Below are 21,365 nucleotides of genomic sequence, written 5' to 3' on the forward strand. Positions count from 1 at the left end.
TATAGTTAATTTTAAAGGTTATGTTATATACAAACTACTGATTTACATAAGTTATTTTCTATTGCTTGCATATTCACTAATTAATAATTATATTAGTAAATTTTAAAAAATAACTGAAACTTCAGTTAAAATGAAAAGTACTGATTGAATTAGTAAAATTTCTACTGATTTAGATTTAGAGAGTAAATCTTAATTTGACAAATTCACTTGACCAAGTAGAAAAATTCTTCTTCTACTTCAAACTTTTCTCTTAATTTTTTTCCTCAAAAAAAAAAAGTTGAATTTTTTTAATTACAACTTTGAAACACTATTTCGAGTTAATAATAATTTTTGTTGAGAATGACGATATTAATTGTTTATGCAAAGTAGTTCCATTTAGATGTGTCCTTTTACAAGAAAATAAAAAATATTTTAATATCATCAGATATATGAGTTTGTATATAAAAGAGAAACGAATATGAACAAGCGATTTTTGTAATTTGAAAATTATCTTATCGCCGTTCATAATTTCTTGCAAGTACAGTTAGAATTCTAGTTTTGCATGTGGAATAACAATTACATAAAAAAAAATTGATCCATAATGCGTTGATTCGACCTGCTTACGGTTTTGTCGTTGAGAGGATAATATTCAGGATAATATAGAGCGAGGCTAGGGATATCAAATAGATCCCAGATATACACGTGTATGGCAACCGTAATTGCGAGCATATGCACTTACACATATAGTCCCGTGGGCGATACTCTCTCGTTATATTCCTTAGGAGACCAGTAAAGAAAAATTTGCACTTTATACTCCTTTACCTTTTATAATATTTTGCGCAGAATATATAATATAATACTTGGTTAACATGTTACATGGGATATGAAACATTTATGCAAGGTATAAAGGAATATTTGAAATCATAAACTTTATTTGTGAAAATGGTTTTAAAATTTTTCTCTATATGTTCATAGATTAGTTTTTAGATTAGATTTTGTTTCTTCATTTATCGCTTGTTTTTCCATTTTTTCTGTATAAGCTAACTTTTTAGCAGTTGTAGCAAAAATTTTAGTTGTAGATTCTTTCAGCAAACATTCGTAAGCATCTGTTGCTAAATGATATTCTTTTAGGATCTATTCCTTCCACAAGGAGACAATTCCTTTTTCCTGTGCAAAATCTGATTATTAGAGAAATAATAATAATTATTATTAATTTTCATTTTTTATTTAATTTAGAAAACATATTTCTAGCAAAAATGAGCATTAATGCAAATGAGCGTTAATTGAAGGTCCGTTTGAATTTCTACGGGCACTTAACACTTAAGTGTTAATGTTTCCTTTCGACAAGAAGAGACATATATATAAATGCTTTGAAATTGTAACATCTTAAGTATATATATATGTGTACATTTAAATTTCCCGAGAAGAAAGTTAATCATAAAAAATATAATATTCTTTTACAATAGTATAATTTAAAATTATCCTAAAATTTTAATATATATGGTTCTTTTGAAATGATCTATAAAAATTTATCTCTTCTCTATATTGAAGAAGGTAAAAAAATTTCAAAAATGCCGTATATTTTTTTTTGTAACTTTCCATTTAATACTGATGGTATTTCCAAAGGATTATTATACGTAAAAAAGAATTGAAAATTTTTCCAAAATTCCGTACTTTGATTTTTATGAAAGGTTAAATTTTTTCCACGTGTGTAAAATGTAATATTTGAATAAGGATTCTCGAAATTTTTGGAAAAGGCAGGAAATTGTATAAATAAAGGACGGGAAAAAAAATCAGATACAGTGCAATATGTTGAGTGCTCGACAAAGAAATACGATATCTTCACTTTACATCCGCGTGCGAGGTATATACCGATAATGCTTGTAACATTTCTAAAGTCGTTTATCATGCATCACTATAACAACACAGAGTGGACCCCCCTGGTCCACTTAACGAGATGGATTATCTCCGTCATTATTACATCCACGTTCCATTTTGAACTTTATTTTCCTAAGCGATCTACCGTGTGTGTTTTATATATATATATATATATATATGGAAAAGGGCCCCGGCGCTCTCATGTGAAGCGTGTCCTCGTAACTTGAAACGCGCGTCTATGCACTCATCGTTCAGTTTGAAATGTGAAATCGATAACGTGCATCGAGTTCGTGGCGTTTCATGCCACGATTATTTATATATTTATTTTGCCCCCCCCCCCTCAACTTTTAACTCTTTACGATGATCGAGAGTGTACCACGCGGCCTAATAGAGAGTTCTTATATGTATTATGTAACTATATATATTATTCTGCACGTAAGCCTCAAAAGGTTTTCAATCTTAATCACCGATCTATGTTAACGATTTCATTTAGTTCGCGAGAAGACGAAAAAATTCTCTCAGCATGATGGAGAACATGAGGAAGAATAACATTTGAAAGAATCAAATGTCCCTATGCTAATTTAAGAGAAACGATTAAAAATATTTTTTAATTAGGAATAGATACAAAGCATGAGAGGTAAAATGGAAATTGACTATATGATAATTGAGATAATTTACACTAGTTTAGATGATTTAGGATACTCCAAACACTTTGAATACTTTAAGATAATTGAGGATATTTCAAAATATTTTAAGATACTTCAGAATACCGCAAGATACTTGAAGATACTTCCCGCTACTTTAGATAATTTAGGGTACTTCAGATAATTTAATATACTTTAGATAATTTAAAATACTTTAGATAATTCAGGATACTTCAGATAATTCACAATACTTGAAGATAATTCTCAGTACTTCATATGGTATACTTCAGAATATTTCACGATACTTCAGATAAATGAGGATACTTTAAATAATTCAGAATACTTCAAATACTTCAAGATAATTCAGAGTACTGCATAATTACCGATGATACTTCCCGATACTTTAGATAATTTAGAGTACTTCAGATAATTCATAATACTTTGAATACTTCAAGATAATTCAGGATATTACAAGATAATTCTCAATACTTCATGGTACTTCAGAATATTTATCGATACTTCAGATAATTGAGAATATTTAAAAACAGTTTAAGATAATTCAGAGTACTGTAAGGTACTTGAAGATAATTCTGAATACTTTAGATAATTTAGGGTACTTTAGATCATTCACAATACTTCGAATACTTCAAGATAATTCAGAGTACTGCATAATTACCGATGATACTTCCCGATACTTTAGATAATTTAGAGTACTTCAGATAATTCATAATACTTTGAATACTTCAAGATAATTCAGGATATTACAAGATAATTCTCAATACTTCATGGTACTTCAGAATATTTATCGATACTTCAGATAATTGAGAATATTTAAAAACAGTTTAAGATAATTCAGAGTACTATAAGGTACTTGAAAATAATTCTGAATACTTTAGATAATTTAGGGTACTTTAGATCATTCACAATACTTCGAATACTTCAAAATAATTCAGAGTACTGCATAATTACCGAAGATATTTCCCGATACTTTAGATAATTTAGAGTACTTCAGATAATTCATAATACTTCGAATACTTCAAGATAATTCAGGATATTACAAGATAATTCTCAATACTTCATGGTACTTCGGAATATTTATCGATACTTCAGATAATTGAGAATATTTAAAAACAGTTTAAGATAATTCAGAGTACTGTAAGGTACTTGAAGATAATTCTGAATACTTTAGATAATTTAGGGTACTTTAGATCATTCACCATACTTCGAATACTTCAAGATAATTCAGGATATTTCAAGATAATTCTCAGTACTTCATATGGTACCTCCGAATATTTAACGATACTTCAGATAATTGAGGATACTTGAGATAATTCAGAATACTTCAAATACTCGAAGATAATTTAGGATATTTGGAAAAATATATATTTTACGATTCTTAATCATAAAAAAATTATATTTTTTCACCTATTTGAACTCAGAAACTTATTGTTTCATTATGTAAATATATAGAAATAACGAAAAGTGAGTTATTATTCTTTCAAAGAAATATATGGTTTTTAAAGAGAATATATTTATCTATGTCTATCAAACATAATACCACTAAACAAACATTCCAACATTGGTGTGTCAATCATGATCGATATATTGAAAGAATTTCCTTGGAACTTGATATTTGAAGATGTCAATAAATATAAATAATTGAATATACTTTTTCTCTATATCATTCTCATTATACAGGACTGCACTATGAGAACTTTATTTTTTTTTTACTGTGAAATACTTTTTTTCCACATTCAATGTCGTTAGTAGGATCTATTGTCTTTTATGGAAAAATGCTTTCCTTTCTCATCCATCGAGTTGCATCCGTTTCTTGGCTCTACTTTTATAGAATAATAAAATATGGTTTTTATATACGTCCCCGACGATTATAATGTGATATTTTAAGTGGCAAAAGTTGATTCTTTCCTATAAAAAAAAAATAAAATAAAATAAAATAAAATAAAAAACTGTATAAAATGCGTGCATTCAAGTGCTATGCACAATAGTTGCCGACGCTATTAACGCAAGTTTCTTGTTGGTAGAAAATCTTGTGAATGGACAGGTTCTCCATTCACTTTTAACTGAAGCCCCGCACCGTTTGCCGACGTATAGTGTTCGCGTATACCATAAAGCATTTACCCTCATTCGATTTAATCTTCTTTAATTTTTTTTTTTTTTGATATATTTTTTTGATTATTCCTTGTTATTTACATGGAAAATTGATGCAAAGACACGTTTTTCTCTTAATCTTCTTTTTGATTGAAAATAAGATTTTGATTTTTTTATATATGAAAAATTTATCATTATAATGATAAATTTTTTTTTTACTTATAGAAAATTTTGCTCTAGTTTGTATTTTCCAATTTGTATAACTTTTACATTAGATATGTCAGTCGTTAAATGGAAATAAGAGAAAAGTGAGATCGTTTTAATGCTTAATGAAATATGCTAATGATTTTCCATAAAGCTATGGGTTAATTATCCTAGTGAAATATTCAAATATCATAAATATTATGATGTTTAAACATATATCAAGAAATTCACATAATATGTTAATATTGTTTATATGTTATTTACAATCAGCATGACCTACATATATGTTGGTACAGTTTTTTTATTTTTCAGAACAATTTCCCATAAATTTTTTTTTTATTTTTTTTATATAAATTATTTTTCAGTATAAAAACGGAAAAATTAATCTATTTTTCTTTTTTCTTTTTTTTTAAATTACGCGTAAACAATTTGTTAAATAAATAGAAAATATTTTTATGTTTGAAATTGATTTTTCCTGGTTTTTTTTTTATTTTTTTTTTATTTCTCGAGGATTTGAAAAAAATACTAGGTCGAGTGAATAATTAGCTATAGCTGAAACTTAGGATTAGTTCATGAATCATACTACTCTCGATAATAATTCTTCCTTTATCGTTGAGATATGGTTGCAGGGGCGAACTCGACTCTTGTGTGTATCTGTGTGTTTACACGCAAGATGGTGGAATATATTTTTATCTATTATATATATAGGCTCGTGAACAATTCTTCTTCTCAATGTGTGTTGAATTTTTTTTTACCTACATTTTTTTTTCAAACACGATATTTCACAATAAATGAATTTTGAACACCTAGAAATTGGATTCAGTGATTGAAGTTATTAACTGATAAGTATTTCCAAAATATGAATAATATATAAAAATAACAATAACATCAATCAATAAAAATAAAGGACGACCTAAATAATCTTTTGATAATATGATTATTATTATTATTGATCAATATATACTTATATATTTCAAATACAATTTGAAAATAATTATGCAAATGAAATAAAATGTTTAGATAATGAAATACATAAATAATAAATAATTGGATTAGTGATTTAAATGTTTGTATAGTAAAATTATAATTTCGTTAGAAACGATTAAAAGTGACTCGTGTGGCTTATAATTGAATTATACAATTAGTATAGTATTGCGTAATTTTTCCAAACAATTTTTTTTTCTGTGAAAATGCCGAGAATGTGGTCATTGGCAATGAAAAATTAAGAAACAGACAATTCAATTATCGGCTTAGAGAGTTTTTCTAATTCTCTGCGTGTCAGGAATTTTTATTGAGGTATATTTAAATTTTGTAATGTATATAATTTTTGACCATGAAAAGGTTCTGAAATAAACTTTCGTTAACTGTAACAGTTTAACCTTGACAATAAACATTTTTTTGTACTGTACTTTTTTTCCAGTGTTTTCGTTTTTATTTTGCAATTTAATAGGTACAGTAAACATTGTTTTTTACTATTTATTGGATGTTTATAATTGATGAAATCAAATGAATAAAATAGTGTATAGAAAAAATTAAGAAAAAAAGTGAAAATAATGTCTGAATATAAAATAAGTATAGAAAAATACTATCAATAATTAATTAGATAATATATTGTTATTTTTATATATTATTAAATTTCTATTAAAATTTTTATTGGTTTAAATGGATTATTCATTAAATATGAAATGTCACTTTATTTCAAGATTTATTTGAATAGATATACTGCAAAACAAGTACAAGTTACTGTATTGCTGTGTAATTATAAATGATGATAAAGCACAGTTTTGTAATAGTAGTGATATTTCTATATGTTTAAGTATAATTATTTACACATGCTATGTGAATAGTATTGCTACTTCAAACCGCAAAGTCAATTCAAAGTAAATAGTTTTAATTGCCCCTTGTTAATATTGCCAGAGGAAATTATGAATTTTAATTGCATATTTGTACATATATTATTTTGAGGTTGAAAGATGCAAACAAATGCATAATGGTCATGAAACAATGATCGACTTACCTTATAATCGTATCCCTCAGGATTAGCGAGTGTCTTTTGTTTTGTTTTTTTATTTTGTTCTTTCTTTATTTATTTAATTTCTTCAACACCACTGTATAAAAGTAGTGTGAGCACTCGCGCATAAATCCCGTTCACTTTAGCGACGATTCAGAATGTCATAATTATTCATTTCACGAACACCCTTGATTTGCGCGTGATTTTTTTTTTGCGCTCATATGCACCGATCATTGAGCTTCGATAATATTGTCTAAAATCTATAATTAAAAATTTGACAAAAAAATTAAGATATGGATAAAATATAAATTTCTTGAATTTGTAAATTGGGTCCCATTATTATGTTCTTCATTTTATTTGCGCGAATTTTTTTCGTACTTGTGATTATTTAATGAAATAGGGGTAGTTTTTGTTTAAAATTTGTTCAAGTCATTGGACGCGATTTTTTATCATTTTTTTGAGTTAATGATTTTTTTTTTTATTGTAATTATTTAAAATCGTATAATGCACCTCGTGGGTTGTTTTTAAACCCCATGCTCACGCCTTCACGTCCCAAGCAGAGACTGAAGTGCCTACGGGCAGTCTACCCGTATAAATGTGATGTTCTGCGACTCTACGTCGATATATCTCGTTGGAAAGGGGAGTAGTTATTTGAATCTGGCGCCAGAGTACGTTCGTGTACAGTGAGGTAGTTTGAAGCTATATCGATAAGGCAGGAAACGTTGTTAGTGTTAAAAAAGAAAGTAGAAATCTTTAAGCGAAAATTCTATTATCAGTTGAGGATAAGGTTTTAGATTATCTAAAGAGCTGATTTCTAGTAGTTTGCAAAAATCACCATTTATGAATTTTGAAATTGTGTAATTTAAAAAACAAAATTTATATTTTTTTCAAATATTTTCTTTATTTTTTTTTCAGGTGAACAGATTTAGGAGTGCTCGAATTTTTTTTTATTTTACTAATTATTTTTTTTTGTCGTGAGTGTTCGAAATTTTTTAAATCGCGATCGCTGAAATATTAAAAAAAGTATTTTGTTTATATTATATAAAGTTCGGGAGTGAGCGAAATTTTTTAAATCGCGAGTGTTTCTACCAGATCTTCTCATACGAAATATCTTCAAATCTTCTTGGTTGCAGACTATAAGGTTAGAGAAATATTTTTTATAAACATACAATTTTTTTTCTACTGAACTTAAAAAAAAAATTATAATAATTTAATTAATAGTTAATTTTAGTTTCTAAATTTCAATTAATGGAAATTGAAAAATTTATACTAATTTTTAAAAGTTTAAAGCAAAATGGACATTTTTTTTTTACCACAGATCGCGAATTTTAAATGGTACAATTAGAAAAAAAAAATGCAAAATCTCGATATATGTTTCAGTTCTGAATACATTTTGAACATTTGCATATTTTCATCGAACCCTATTCGTATTCCTCAATCCAATTTTTTTCCCTTTTTTTTTGTAGGGTCCTCCCTATTCATTCTTTTCTCCAATGGAATCACGTGAAATTATATTCGTTTCGGTGCTCAGTTTGCCGGGCACCGCAAAAGTTTTCAGTTTCAACGTGACGAGCGCTTATGCTAATGACAAGAATTCTAATCGCGGGAATTATAATTGTTAATTCGTTAAATGATCCAAAGTCCTTGCTTCTCATTCGTCGAATCGTTTCGCTATTCTCATTTTGTTCTTCCCACAAGTAACTGCAGAATACTCTATATATATATATATATATATTATAATATGAACTACATTCGTCCTCAACATTTTACATTTTTTTTTATTTTATTATTCTAAAATCTACTTCGCGGATAAATTAATAATTTTGCATTTATTTTCGTATCTTTTATTATTAAACTCGAAGTATCGTAAAGATGTAAATGTCTTTGGTTTAATAAATTATCAAAAATCATCATTAATTCATTATTGCGCTATATCTAGAAATAGTGCAATGTTGATGTAAATTCTCTTATATTTCAGAGAGATAACATTTCTACTGGAATTTTATTTATAATTTAATTATAAATAAAAAATAAATGTCTTTATTTCTAGAATACATTGTAATTGTATTGAAAAGATATTTGAATTTCAAATTTAGATTAAATCACACGTTTTTGTTTTATTTTGCGGGTAATTATTTAAATATAGGTATAGATATTTTAATTCTTCTTTAGAATTTGAAATTATAAATAATGTTAAAAACAAATAAATTTTTTTATAGCCTTTCATTTTCAATTAAAACTGATAATTTTAAAAAAGAAAATAATTAAAGTTCATTCTTAAATTAATTTTGAATTTAAATTAAGAAAGACAATTTTTCCTTTTGTGAAAAAAATGAGAATATTCTCATTTTAAGAATAAAGTGTAAAATTAATTTAAAAAGGAGAAAATATATTTTTGCAATTTATCACAAATTTGAAATATAATGTATATATATTTCAGCCAGGATCGTTAAAAATTTAATGAATTTCCTCACCATCTATGAAAAATATATAAAGTGCAATTTAAAAATTAAACGCTCTTCTGAGCAATTTATTTAATTTCTCAAAGTAAAACGCTTTAGAAGTGGTTGAGTTTTCTTTATTGCATTATTAACAGAGTAGGGAGTACTTTCAATTTGCAGTTACATTTCAAAGAAACTTTTTACTCGTCTAAATGAAAATATAAGAAACATCTTCAGCTTTGGCAGTTCTTGACTTTTGCTAGTTTCGTATATAGTATATATATATATATACACAAAAGTAGAAAGGGCAGTTGAGTTCTATTTGCAATGACGTTACACGGTTTACAGACAAACATAGTGTCGTCGCACTGGAGTTTTTGCACGAGTTGCATTTACAAAAAAAGGCCATCTTATTTTGGCCATAAAGACTTAGAACTTGACTTACAGACTGACAGACTTCAATGTCAAAATAAATTTTTATTTTTAAAAATATTATTTTATGATGATTACTTGATTTATCTGACTAATGAACATTTTTTTAAATTAAAATTTGATGTATGAACCATCTAAAATATATAAAGGTTTTTTTGTTTTTTTTCTAAAAAAGTACAAATAAAGGTTTTTTTTTTGTATTTTTACCCGGTAAAAAAGGAATGTTTTTTTCTGATGCAATTTACGTGAAATTTCAATTTAGCTATTCACTTTGAGCTTGTGACATTTGATCAGTTCGGATTGTTTATTATTATATAGGTTCAACATTTCCAATAGATTTCTAATTAAAAATTGCTGTCTGAGTTTAATTAATTCGAGATATTATTATAATTCAAAAGAAGTATTTCAGTGCTTTATTATTTTTAATTATGTATAAAATAATATTAATAAATTACTATATTAAGATTGGTATTATAACTGTACCATTGTGGAAAATGTTATTTGCTAATTCAAAGATTAAAAAAAAATTTATCCATAGAAAATCAATTCAAGTTTTACCATTGTGATTAAAATAATCTTGTTAATTAAAAACTAAAAGAAGCTATATTATTAAGAAAAAAATTCATGATTATTCTATAAATAAATTGCGCTTTTTATTTACATGAAAAATATTGAAGATTTTTCTCGTACGTGACAAATATTTTTTTTTTAAGTTTGCACCAATTTCGACAATGGTCGCGCTCACGAAATGTGGACTTGTTTATTCGCAATTTGTCGCAAGGAACAGTAAATCGCGGCCCGAGTTTGTCATGTAATTTTCAATTCGCAACATCCCTCCGTTATACTTGAATCCAGTACTTGTTTTCCTGTTGCCTGTATATATATATATATATTGAACAGAAACGTTCCTTTCGTCACCCTCCATTATTTACAGCTCCAAAGCGTTCGGAAGGCGTTCTTATTCGCTCGACTTCTCGAATATTCTGTCTCCAAACTCTCCCTACCCTTGTTTTGCATTTTATATTTGCACTTGTCTGCTCTTCGTCCTAAAGAGAAAAATAAGTTACGACAGTGACCTGCGTCCACATGAAATCTAGAGCAAAGCCAATTAATTTTTCAAGAGTCGTACACAGCTATATACAAATAGAGTGTATATATACATGTATATATGTCAATTTGTGGTCGTCGCTAGAGTATGAAATTACTTCCCTTTTAAATCTCTCTTTCTCTCTTTGTGGCTTTATATGACTTTCTTTTTTTGGACAAAGCAAAAAATTATGCTTGATGTGTTTGTTGATTGAATATATGGTATATGATTATTGCACTTTTTTTTTGGAAAATAAAATTTTACGTTTTATTTTTACATGGAGAAAAATGGAAATGAAAAATAAAGTAAATTTTACTATTTAAATGTAGAATTTCTGTCAACTTTTGCTCCGAAAAGAGTGAAAAAAAAAATACACGGAGAAAAAAGATTTCTTTTATAAAGTAACTTTTACTACTTTCAGAGTAAAACTGGACCAACTCGAAGTTTCTGCGCATCTCTGGCAATTTTTACTCCAAAAATAGTAAAATTTACTCTAGAAATAGTAAAACTTACTACGGAAACAGTAAAATTTACTACAGAAATAATAAATTTTACTATTTTGGAGTAAAAATTACCAGAGATGCGCAGAAACTTCGAGTTGGTCCAGTTTTACTTTGAAAGTAGTAAAAATTACTTTTTCTTTTTCTCCGTGTACTATTTCCGGAGTAAACTTTACTATTTCCGGAGTAATTTGTTACAAATACAGAAATTATCACAGAAAATTAAATGGCATTAAAATAATAAGCGTTGCAGCTTACTTTAATGCCTTTTAATTTTCTGTGATTGGTTTAAATATAGTTGATTTAATTTAAATAAAAATTATTTGGTTCCAGTAAATATATTTATATGATAACCGATTATTATTTGAATAAAATAAATTTTTTCAAGTGTATTCAAATTTTTTGAATAATAATATTAATCTATGAAAATTGATATTTTCGCGTAAATCTTCAACTTATCGTGAAAAGTAAGAGGCATACTCTCTTTTAATTTGTTAGTTGGCGCGATTGCAATTGAGTTCATCGAGAACTTTTTAATTTAGAATTCGACGCGACTTATATCCCTTATAAGGAGACGCTCTCTGTGACGCTCAAGTATTCTCGTAAAAAAGTTGCAAGGTACACTCTCAACATGAGGGTTAGAGGGATTAAACCCTCCGAATCTGAGCGGCATCTTTTCAATAAGCCGCTTCCTCTTGTCGTTTATATATATAAAAGGAGGGGGCGATAGCATATCGCAGAAGAAGCGTGGTTATCCCCCCCCCCTTTCCCCTCCCACCTTGAGTAGTGAGGCTCGTGTAAGAGTGGGATAGGCAGGGTTCAATGGAACGGGTATAAGGATAGGCAAGTTTGGCTTTGTCGCAAGCCAAGCTCACATGTCGAACTTATGAAAATTAATAAGAAAAATCGCCCATAAATTCGCGTTCCCAAGGAGCGAGAGCCGGCTTGCGTGCGCGTCCGGGACTGGCAATAAAATTAGAATTATGTCGCCGCGCACTCCTACCACCTTCGATATCGAACAGAATGAGGTGGAAGACTAAATGGGATGGGATAGAAAGAGAAAGAGGGGGGGGGTGGTTAAGAGTGGGTAACGTTTGTTACACGTTGGAATGTGTCTACCGTCTTAACGTATGAGTTACCCTTCCCCTACCTCAAGATTACATCCATGTCTTATACGACAAGAGCATCCACCATCGTCCCTCCCCCCTATTATTATTAAATTCTCTTCCTTAAGACCCCCATCCTTCTCATCAGCAAACACTGTGTGTGCCCGCGCGTTGACTTATGGTCGAACGGGTCGTTTCACTTGCGAGAGAAATGCTCTCTCTATTTGAAGATCGAGCCCCTACCTATATTATGAATTAGTCGCAAACTTGTTAAATAAACATTTGGATTATAACCCATTTAGTCAGTTTAACTATTTTCATTATCATTGGTTGAAATTTGATTCAAATTCCTAATTAATGAAACGTTTATGAATATTGAATGTGTTTGAAAGTTTTTAATTATAATTGAATTTTTTTTTTATTTATAATAATTTTATAACATTAAAAAATTATTCCTTAGTTTTATTCTATGTTATTAAATCTCTTATTTGTAGTACTTTGTTTGATATTAAGATTCATTTATATGAAAGGGATTTCATTCAGCTTTATGCACTTGATCATGAAATGTTAAATTGAATAGCTGACTTCATCTGGTTGTATTAGAAATTCATTACATTATTAACGCATTCAAAATTCTCTCTGGTTTATATATATATATATATATATATATATATATGTATATATACGTTTGTAGTTTTCACACGGCAAATGAAGCTCAACAAAAGTTAAACTCATTAACAAATGAAAATGGAAAATCTTTTGATTAAATATAACATGTTTCACATAAATATGATAAAATTTGAAAAATTTGAATTTTAAAATAAATTAATCGTTACTATTTTTTCAATAAAAAACATACATCCCAGGTAGAAAAATTAACATTACTAACGTTATTAATATTACTAACGTTACTAATGTTACTAACGTTAGTACCTATAAAAAAATTAAGAAAATGTTTCTAAATTGTATTTTTGCAGAAACTTGTCGAAAATCGACCACCAGGAAGTATTTAATGTTCTTACCCGCACTTTTTATAATTCTCATTTCTATTATCACTTCCACTTTTTTATTTTCATTACCGTTTCCACTTCCACTTTTTCTAATTCTCATTCCCATTTTCACTTCCACTTTTTATAATTTTCATGCCCATTTTCACATCCACTTTTTTATTTACATTACCACTTCCACTTCCACTTTTTCTAATTCTCATTCGCACTTCCATTGTGGAAAAGTGAAATGTGAATGTGAAATGTGAAAGTGGTTATGAGAATTAGAAAAAGTGGTAGTGGCAATGGATATAAAAAACTGGAAGTGGAAATAGGAATGTGAATGAAAATTAGAAAAAGTGGAAGTGTCAATAAATATAAAAAAGTGGAAGTGAAAATGGGAATGAAAATTGGAATAAGTGGAAGTGGAAGTGAAAGTGGGAATGAGAATTAGAAAAAGGGGTAGTGGCAATGAATATAAAAAATCGAAAGTGGAAATAGGAATGGGAATGAAAATTAGAAAAAGTGGAAGTGAAGTGGGAATGAGAATTAGAAAGAGTAGAAGTGAGAATGGAAGTGCGAATGAGAATTAGAAAAAGTATAAGTGGAAATGGGAATGAAAATTATAAAAAGTTTAAGTGGAAGTGAAAGTGGTAATGGGAAAGCAGTGTCAAAGTTTCTGTGAAAATATATTTTAGAAACTCTTAATGTTTTTATAGGTACAAACTTTAGTAACATTAGTAATGTCAGTAACATTAGTAACGTTAGTAACGTTAATTTTTCACCTGGGTATATACACCAAGATAAAAGTCTGAGCCAAATAAATTTTATTTATTTAATAATAAACAAAATAATATTTAGTTTAAAATAAAATTTATTTGATTCAAAATATTTATTTGGTTTAAATAAATTTTCATTTGGTTTAAATAAAAATTGTATTTGCGCTAAATAAAATTTTATTTGTGCTAAATCAATTTTTTTATTTATTTATTTGTCTCAAATAAAATTTCTTCTGGACAATATATATCACATTCGAGATTCATAAACTTATTTTCAAATATACTATCGCATATTTCTCGAAATAATACTTTATGGTTGCCATAATTATATTATAGCTTCAACTATATAGTTTATATATTCCTATAAATTACATTCACATATTTATATACGTATATGTTGATATAACCTGGTTTATAAAGTAATAATCTTGTTTAATGCATAGAATTACTGATTAATAAAAATTCTATTATCTTCGACATTAACGAACGTAAATGTAGAAAAGAAATAAAAAAACTTAACGTTTTTTTTTTTTGTGTTAACAAATATTAATATTTTATATATGTTTCACTGGACATATATCAATAGTATATAATTTTAATTAACTATTAATATAATATAAGTTGACATAATTGATTTTATTTTAAAAATTAAAGTTTTTTCTAATTTTTATATAAAGACAATTATTCGTTATCAAATTATTAATATTAGTGGATATTTCCATTTTAATAATTGAGTTAAATAATAATTATTATTTGGAAATTATTTTGATTTATATATTAGTAGTTTACGCCAATTTCAGTCAGACGGAATATTTTTTTAAATTCCACAGTAGTAAAAAATAATTATAGTCAGACGAATTCCCAAATCTCAGTAGTAGAATATTTTATTGAACAAAACGTTTTAATAATATTAAAATAATAATAATATATTATCATTTTATCATTATTGTTATTATATTGGGAAAGAGTGAAGCGTGAAAATTATCTGCATGGTTGTGACGTGCTCGATTATTTTCGCAAACCGATTTGAGGGATATAGGGAGATTGAGGGAGAAATGGTTGTTGCTGACATTTCGTCACCAGCTCAACAATCCCTGTGGCTTTTTCGTATCGTGGTGACTAAATTGCCGTTTCGCTATATCTCGACGGCGATTGAATGTTTATTCCAAGCTCGCTGATCGTTATTATACACATGCTTCTCTGACCGCTTGTAAACGAGAATAACTATTGACAATCGTGTTTTTTTTTTTTTTTTATTTATTTTTTTTTATTTTCAACTATAGAATTCAAACCTGATCGACTCCATTTGAATTTCCCCCAGATATACACATTGGGAGAAAACAATACATATATATATATATATGCAGATGGAACGTATTTTATTTCAATTTTCTTTGTATATAAATATCCTTTTTTATTTCGCATCATTTTTTCTTATTTCAATAAATGACTATATAATTTATTAATTACTATTATAAATATTTGAAATTTTTAAATCTTAATTAGTTTAACAAACAACAACAACAAAGTTTAATTATATCTCTTAGAATAAGTGGCGAATTAGAGAAAATTGAGAAACTGTTTTTTTTTTTTTTTTTTTTTTTTGAATCTACTCACTCGTATATCTTTGTAGATTATTAATATTTTAAACGATACGCATGCGTAATTGCCGTGACATATATCCCTTAAATTTTTCCTTATACCCTTAATAGCACCTGGTGTATGACTTTATCCAAGGGAAACTTAGTTTTTTTTCACACTAATTATTTACGACTTCTGTTCAACTTTAATCTCGTAAATCAGAAAGGAACATTTTTATTAAAACATTATTTATCCAAATAATTTTTAAAATGGAAAATAAAGGTAAATAAAAATATGTGGGGAAAAAAAAGATTTATTTAAAATTAATAACTTTTAATTAACTCAATAATTATTTGATACAAATAAATTATTTTTTGATAATTAGTCAATCGATTATTTGAATCAAATAAATTTTTTTTATATAGTCTATAATATGTTTAAAAATAATGTATAAATAATTTTTTTTTCTAAAAATGGGTATTTAAGTGTGTGAAATTAATTAAAAGCAAAAAATTCTTGTTCAAAGTACAAAAAAAAGAATGTAGTTTGTAATTTAAAATTGCGTCCTTTATCCGCGTTAACGGTGTTTTGTGACTTGTTTGCTTGATGGTGAAGCGAAAATAGCGGCGATAAATAGATTAGACGTCAAATTACAGAAGAGCTTTGGTGTGTCGCTTGTTCGACACATAGGCAACAGAGAAAAGTAGAGAATAATAAAATGAAGGTGTATATATAGTATATATATAGGAGAAGAAAACAATGAACCCACGGTATTGTCGAGCGAAATTCACTTTAAATCTTTGATCTCGTTGTATCTATGTCTTTGGAGGTGCTCCATCTTCATTTTTTTTTTTACTCAAATATTTTTATGAATGTTTATTTTTTTTTTTTCATTTTTTTTCGATTCGCGGTACGTTATATAATCTCACTCTCAGTGCTTGTAATAACAAATTTGTTTGCGAGAAACGTCGCTGCATATAATGATTATTCAAATCGTCGAAAGGGGATCCATTCTCAGGACGTAAAGTGCTAACGCGGTATGTGATCCACACCATTAGGCGGCGAAGCCTCTGTTTTCCATACTCTTTATACAGTATCGTAAAATACTTTTTTATTCCTTTAAATCATTTTATCTTTTTTTTTTGTTTCTTTATCATTTTTTATTCTTTTTTCCTACTAATAGAGGTATATTTTAATTCAAAAAATGAATATTTAAATAGAAATAGTAATTCTTGATATATTATAATTTTTTTTCATTAAATAAACAACAGACAAAAAATTAGTGTCGGAATACTTTTTGTCTGGACTACTCTTGTCTCGCTAAGTCCCTTTCTTCAATCTGTGGCACGTGCGTTTTTCAAGATTCAACGTCTCGATTCTTCTTTCTCTAACTTTGTTTAAATATTAAATTTTCTCTTTCTCTGATTGAAATATTTATGCAGAAATTTTGTTAAATTTTTATAGTCTTGTTTAGACAATTTTTATTATATTCGTCTTTTTTTTCTCGAATAAAATAAATTTACATTGTATAGTTTTTTTTTTTTTTTTATTTTTGAAATAATTTAATTATTTGAAAAATGTAAATTAAAATAAAAGTAAAAAATATCTGTGTTAGATGTGAGTTTTTTTTCAAAAAAAAAAAAAAATTGTCTAAACGATCATTTTTGCGCTTTTATATATCTCGATGTGAAATTCAATGATTACTTTTTCTCACTTATTCTTGAAAAACCCCTTTATAAAAGTTGGTTCTCTAATTAAATTTTTCCTGAATATTCGATGCAAGAGCAATTTCAACGAAGCAGATTGTCTGCTTTTTATTATTCACGGTGGAAAATTTCATAGGGGGTGATTCCGTTCTAATCCGAACGAAATTTGGTCATGTGACGCCTAAAAGAATTAGCATTTGATCTCGCCAACGGCAAAATGGTCCCTCCCACGGGAACTGACAATTGTAGTGGTTAGCTCTCAGTAAAAAAAAAAAAAAGAAAAAAAAGAAAAAAAAAGAAAGAGAAAGATAGAAAGAGACCCTTCAACTGAAGTTCCATGCGGTGTTAAATTGTTCTTTTTTTTCACGTCAAATCAATGCAAAAATACATATAGGAAAGCTTTGGGGCTAGTTGTAACAGGGGTAGATTGTAACAAGTATTAGTATTCTTTTAGTATTTTTGATCTTGTTTTTGAGTTTTAATTAAAAGTTTTTCAAAGAATTAATTTTCCATACTTTTTTTCCCCCTTTACAATATAACACTTTTCAAAAGGAGAAAAAAAAAGAGTATGTTTTTGGGGTGATTTTTACGAGTGGAGAATTGTAATTCTTCATTTGAATTGTGAAAAGAATTGGAATATGCAACGCTTGGGAAATCACACAAACATTGTAGAATTTCTCTGGTAGAGTTGGCGTGATTTGAAGACATAATCCACGAACCTGAAGGTGGCAGTGCCCGTGTAATATAGGCAGTATAATGGCATGATCCGTGGGACTACTGTTAGGTAATAATGCTGCCCTATCAAACATTGATTAGGACCTTAATGTTGCCAGCAATCGTGCAAGCTCTATTTCAAAAGATTATGAGAATTGTAAAATTTATTGTACTTCCGGTACAGCAAAATTTAAATACTCTATACTTATTATAATATAAAACTAAAAAAAATGATTTACAATTGCTTTTTGAATGATTATTTTGAAAAATGAAAATTTTATTTATTTCAATCGTAATTAAATATTTTTTCTCCTTTTCGACATAATTATGAAAGTATAACTAGTCGCAATTTATTTGTACACAGAAAATTAAAAGGCATTAAAATAAGCTGCAACGCTTATTATTTTAATCCAATTTTGTTTATTTTAATCCATTTTGGTATTAACTCTTTAAATCTGAATCAGTCATATTTTACTGATTAGCAGTAGAAATCTATACTAATTGCCATAGCGAGAATTGAGCAACTGACAATTAGTAGAAATTTACTGATTCAATTAGTAAAATATTAATTACTGATTGAATCAGTAATATAAATATATGGCGTCGGCCACAAAATCTACTGATTTAATAGTTAATTTTAAAGGTTATGTTATATACAAATTACTGATTTACATAAGTTATTTTCTATTGCTTGCGTGAAAAAATTAACGTTACTAACGTTACTAATGTTACTAACGTTAGTACCTATAAAAAAATTAAGAGTTTCTAAAATATATTCTCGCAGAAACTTTGCCACTACTTTCTTATTATCACTTTCACTTCCACTTAAACTTTTTATAATTTTCATTCCCATTTCCACTTCTACTTTTTCTAATTCTCACTCGCACTTCCATTCTCACTTCCACTCTTTCTAATTCTCATTTCCACTTTCACTTCCACATTCACTTTTTCTAATTTTCATTCCATTCCTATTTCCACTTTCAGTTTTTTATATTCATTGCCCCTACAACTTTGTCTAATTCTCATTCCCACTTCCACTTCCACTTGTTCCAATTTTCATTCCCATTTCATCTTCAACTTTTTTTTTATTACAACTTTTTTATATTTTCACTCTCACTTCTATTCCTATTTTTTAAATTTCCATTACCACTTTCACTTTTTCTAATTTCCATCCATTGTAATTAAAAAAAGTGGAAATGGTTGTGTAAATGGAAATTAGAAAGAGTTTTAGTCGAAATGGCAACAGCTAATGAAAATTAGAAGTGGGAATAAAAATTAGAAAAAGTGAAAAAGGGAATGAAAATTAGAAAAAGTGAATGTGGAAGTGAAAGTGGAAATGAGAATTAGAAAAAGTGGAAGTGGGAATGGAAGTGCGAATGAGAATTAGAAAAAGTGAAAGTGGAAGTGAAAATGGTCATGAAAATTATAAAAAGTGTAAGTGAAAATGGGAATGAGAATTAGAAAAAGTGGAAGTGGAAACGGTAATGAAAATAAAAAAGTGGAAGTAAAAATATGAATAAAAATTATAAAAAGTGCGGGTAAGAACATTAAATTGTTCCTGGTGGTCGATTTTCGACAAGTTTCTGCAAAAATATTATTTAGAAAAACTTTCTTAATTTTTTTATAGATACTAACGTTAGTAATATTAGTAACGTTAGTAATATTAGTAACGTTAGTAATATTAGTAACGTTAGTAACGTTAATTTTTCTACCTGGGCATATTCACTAATTTTATTAGTAAATTTTAAAAAATAACTGAAACTTCAGTTAAAATGAAAAGTACTGATTGATTTAGTAAAATTTCTACTGATTCAGATTTAGAGAGAAAATAAGCAAAATTGGATTAAAATAATAAGCGTTGCAGCTTATTTTAATGCCTTTTAATTTTCTGTGATATGTTTTTTCTTAGATTTCAGTAGAATAAATCGGTAATAGTCAGACATAGATGCCATTTTATGGTAACAATATTGTTTTAATAATTTTGTCGAATTCCAGTAAAATAAATTCTAATTGCGCGAAGTATGAAATCTTTTTCACACGGAATTCGTGACCTACTTTCGCGGTATCCGTGTTATAATTTTGCAAATACCGTGATTTTGCGAAATCCGCCACCTAAATTCGCGAATATTTTTTGATTGGTCCAGCGGATGCTGAGCTAGGTCAAAATAAATTTTGTCATTTTTTTGAATTTTCTAGATAATCGAGATAATTCTGTAATATAATTAATTATTAATTAATATCTTTCTATATTATAAAAAGATTTCGCCGCAGCCGCCGCCGCTGTTTCAGAAATTTTGACCTAGGAGGGGGGGAGTCCCCCCTCCTAATTTTTCAGGTTATGTTCGTTTCTAGACTCTGAACATAGCCGCAAGTCCCTCCTCCCCCGCCAGAAATGACCTAAATTTTGAAGTTATGTTCGTTTCAAGGCTCTAAATATATCCGCAAGTCCCCTTCCCTCCCCCGCCAGAAATGACCTAAATTTTAAGGTTATGTTCGTTTCAAGGCTCTGAATATAGCCGCAAGTCCCCCCTCCCTCCTTTCATTTCCCCTCCTCCTCCTCCAAAATGGCCTAAATTTTAAGGTTATGTTCGTTTCAAGGCTTTTAATATAGCCTCAAGTCCCCCCTCCCTCCACTCATTTCCCCTCCTCTGCCAAAAATGACCCAAATTTTGAGGTTATGTTTTTTTTAAGACTCTAAATAAAACAGTTAGTCCTTCCCCCTTTCCTCATCTCTCTCCGTATTGAAATGAGTTGAATTTAAGGGTTATGTTCGTTTCAAGACTTTTTAATAATTTATTGGTTTTTAGGCAATTTCATTGAAATTATTTTTAAAAATAATTTCTTGATGTCGATTTTAATTTATTTAATTATTTATTTACTATTAATTTAATTAATTTATTAATTTAATTAATTTATTAATTAAAATTTAATAATTTTAATTTTAATAATATTTATTCAGATTTCAATGAATTTGTAATAATAATTCTTTGAAATATTCATTTGGAAAAATAAGATCAATGGAAAATTAAAAAAAAATGATTAAAACAAGGGGGTTGGTGCGCGAAGCACCCCTAGTAATAATATAATTCTATAATCTGATTTGCAATATTAAATTAACAACAAATTTTTCCTAGTCTAATGAAAGAAAACGTGATAAATAATCAATCAAACGATGGCAGATCATTGCGTATGACAAGAAAGTGAAAGT

At 27.9% G+C, this 21,365-nt stretch overlaps 1 protein-coding gene and 1 long non-coding RNA gene across 5 annotated transcripts in view; one reads left to right on the plus strand and one right to left on the minus strand.

Moving 5' to 3' along the window:
• The window catches only part of LOC127290609 (GAS2-like protein pickled eggs), a 50,873-nt gene extending 43,458 nt beyond the window's left edge, over positions 1 to 7,415 (minus strand). For all 3 annotated transcript variants that reach the window (XM_051319305.1, XM_051319304.1, XM_051319303.1), the window contains exon 1: positions 6,832 to 7,415. The gene's annotated coding sequence lies outside the window, so the exon portion shown is untranslated. The remainder of the gene's footprint in view (positions 1 to 6,831) is intronic.
• The window catches only part of LOC127290610 (uncharacterized), an 87,472-nt gene that overhangs the window by 65,167 nt on the left and 940 nt on the right, over positions 1 to 21,365 (plus strand). The window contains exon 8 of one of the 2 annotated variants that reach the window (XR_007844396.1): positions 7,741 to 7,966. The exons of the other annotated variant lie outside the window; for it this stretch is intronic. This is a non-coding gene — a long non-coding RNA (uncharacterized LOC127290610). The remainder of the gene's footprint in view (positions 1 to 7,740; positions 7,967 to 21,365) is intronic. 2 annotated transcript variants of the gene reach the window in all.

This window comes from Leptopilina boulardi, unplaced genomic scaffold (genome assembly GCF_019393585.1).
Source record: "Leptopilina boulardi isolate dan_hultmark-lab unplaced genomic scaffold, ZJU_Lbou_2.1 LbouV2_72, whole genome shotgun sequence".
In the NCBI taxonomy this organism is placed as follows: Eukaryota; Metazoa; Arthropoda; class Insecta; order Hymenoptera; family Figitidae; genus Leptopilina; species Leptopilina boulardi.